Consider the following 3,454-nt stretch of genomic DNA (forward strand, 5'->3'; position numbering starts at 1 on the left):
CAGTCAGAATTCAGAAGAGGACACGGAATGAGGAATATTAATGCTGATGTCAGATGGATCTTGACTAAAAACAAAGAATACTAGAAAGATGTTTACCTGTGTTTTATTGACTATGCAAAAACATTTGAGTCTGTGGATCATAACAGATTATGGATTACATCAGGAAGGATGAGCATTCCAGAACACTAAATTGTGCTCATGTGGAGCCTGTACATAGACCAAGAGGCTGTCATTCAAACAGAACAAGGGATACTATAAGGCTTAAAATCATGAAAGATATGTGTCAGGGCTGTATCCTTTTACCATACATATTCAATCTGTATGCTGACCCAATAATCTAAGAAGCTGGATTATATGAAGAAGAATGTGACATCAGTATTAGAGCAAGACTCATTAGCACCCTCCAACATGCAGATGATGCAACTTGTTTGTTAGAAGTGAAGAGTTTTTAAGTTAAAATACTTGATGAATATCAAAGACTACAACCTTCAGTATTGATGATGCCTCAACATAAAGAAAAGTGCATTCAATTAACTCATTAACAACCTGTGATATGCAGATGATACAACCTTGCTTGCTGAAAGTGAAGAAGACTTAAAATATTTACTGATGAAGATGAAAGACCACAGCCTTTGGTATGGATTGCATCTCAATGTAAAGAAAACAAAAATCCTCACCACTGGACCAATAAACAACATTCTTATCAAGGGAGAAAAGATTGAAGTTGTCAAGGACTTAGTTCTTCTTGGATCAGCTATCAACACTCATGGAAGCAGCAGTCAAGAAATCAAACGACATATTCATTAGGCAAATCTGCTGCACAAGACCTTTTTAAAGTGTTGAAAAGCAAAAATGTCAGGTTGAAGACTAAGGTGTGCCTGACCCAAGCCATGGTATTTTCAATAACCTCATATGCATGCGAAAGCTGGACAGTGGGTAAGGAAGACCTTAGAAGAATTGATGCCTTTGAGTTATGGTGTTGGAGGAGAATATTGAAAGTGCCATGGTTTGCCAAAAGAATCACCAGATATGTGTTGGAAAAAGTGCAGCCAGAGTGCTCCTTGGAGGCCAGGATGGCCAAACTTTGTCTCTCATACTTCGGACATATTGTCAAGAGGGACCAGTCGTTGGAGAATGATGTCATGTTTGGTAAGGTGGAGGGTCAGAGAAACAGAAGAAGACCCCCAACGAGATGGATTGGCAAAATGGCAGCATCGATGGACTCCAGCATGGCAACAATAGTGAGATTGGCCCAGGATCAGGCAGTGTTTCATTCTGCTGTGCATAAGGTCTCTATGAGCAGGCACTGACTTGATGGTACCTAACAACAACAACATAAAGAAAACAAACATCCTCACAACTGGACTAATCAACAACATCATATAAACAGAGAAATATTAAGGTTTTTTTTGTTTTGTTTTGTTTTGTTTTCTTGACTGCTTTTGGCATTGGGCAAATCTGCTGCAAAAGATCTCTTTAAAGTACAAAAAGCAAATATGTTACCTTGGGGACCAACATGCACCTGATCCAAACATGACATTTTGAATTATCTTATATTAATATCTGGTTAATTTCATTTTGAGTTTTAAATATCAAATATTCAATTTTGGGGATTTCAATGTTCTATATGAGTCCTGGTTTGGTGCTGTGGGCTAATGCATCACTGCAAAGTCATTTGAACTGCAAGGTCAGTGGTTCAAGCTCACCAGCTGCTCCTTGGAAACCCTATTTAGGGTTGCTATGGGTCAGAATCAACTCGGCGGCACTTAACAACAACAGATATTCTATATAAGGAGTTCTGATGTGCCACTTTAGGGTAGAGTGCTGGACCTCAAGTCAGTTTGAACCACGAGGTTGATGGTTGAAACACCAGCTGGTCCTTGGACACCCTATGCAGGGTCGCTATGAGTCAGAACCAACTCAATGGCACTTAACAGTAATTTTCTATTAGACTTTGTTAAAAAGGAAAAAAGCACATTTTAATAATGCTTTTATGAGAAATTCGTTGTTGTTGTTCCGTGCCATCCTGTTGGTTCCAACTCACAGTAACCCAGTATGGGGTTTCCAAGGAGCGCTGGTGAGTTTGAACCACCAACCTTTTGGTTCAAACGAACTATGTGGTCCAGTGCTTATCCTATAGCACTACTAGGACTTCATGAGAAGTTTAGTGAACTGAAAATGTAAATTAAAAGAGGGAAAAAAACCCAACCCTTACATCTCTATAACAGATTGGAGGTTTGGTGTCTGCAGGGTGACAAACGGGTTAATACTGCTGGTGTTACTGTAGTGGGGTGAGTAACTTTGGATCCAAACTTGGAGATTTGGAGGAACAGGGTCCCAGAAAAGACTGGATCAAGTTCGATATAAGATTTCCAGAATTGCTCCAAACTCCCACTAAAGTCTTGGGGTCCCTGCAGAGTAACCCCAAGTCAATCCTCTCCTGCAATGAGAACTGGATAGTGTCAGAGAGTGGCCTCGTTGCACGTCATGGCCTCATGTTAAGTGCTCAGCTGCTATCTGAAAGGTTAGAAGTTTGAGTGCACCCAGAGGCACTTTGGAAGAAAGTCCTGGCAATCTGAAAAATCACCCATTAAAAAAACTCTCCAGAGGCTAGCTCTATTGTGACACGCAGGGGCCACCACGAGTCAGAGTAGACTCAACAGCATCTGATTGGTTGGTGGTGCTTGGACTTTATTATCAGGAGCCAGTTTGCTGCCAGGACCGTGTTTTCAAGGAGCTGAGAGCAGCTTAGTTCTTGAAAAGCAAACACACACTGTACACCTAGCTGTCCTGCTTCCTCCAGAACCCCAGTGTTCCCCTGGTGCCTATCAGCATACCAGGCACATCAGGAACAATCCCACCCTTTCAGGAGGCTGCCACCCACCACAGCCCACAAGAAAAGATGCAGAGGCTTCCTATGGAGGAGAGTCATCTCCTTGTCTGCTTTCTAGTCCTTGAAGAGGATTCTAACTGTGACCGCTGCTCATATTTTACTGCAGAAAAACATTCAGAACTTCCCTTCCAGAAAATCAAATGCTGGTTTGCATGTTGGAAGAGCAGTATGATTTAACATCCCCATGGAGTTGAGCCAGTCAGGGTGATTCAGCCCCTCTATTCAGAGGCAACAGTGACGTATGCTGTGAACATATCCCCAGCCTCAACCATGCAACAGAGCTGCTTTCCCAGAGTGGCCCACACAGAAGAAGATGCCTTATTTTACCTTCTGCCCAAAATGGAAACTCAGACCATTTCTCCCCTCTAAATAGCACACACAGCTGGCCTTGCCATTTCAGAAGGTTGTCTAGAAGCCCAAGATGCACAATCCAGGTTAAATCACAGAAGGATGGTGGAGTTTATAGAAATGGAATTAGACTCATTACCTAACTAAGAATGAAACAACCAGCATTCTAAAAATATAGCAGCATTTATATCTGACTAGGGTTCTGTGCTTGTA

This window comes from Chrysochloris asiatica, unplaced genomic scaffold, assembly GCF_000296735.1.
Source record: "Chrysochloris asiatica unplaced genomic scaffold, ChrAsi1.0 scaffold00049, whole genome shotgun sequence".
Lineage (NCBI taxonomy): Eukaryota > Metazoa > Chordata > Mammalia > Afrosoricida > Chrysochloridae > Chrysochloris > Chrysochloris asiatica.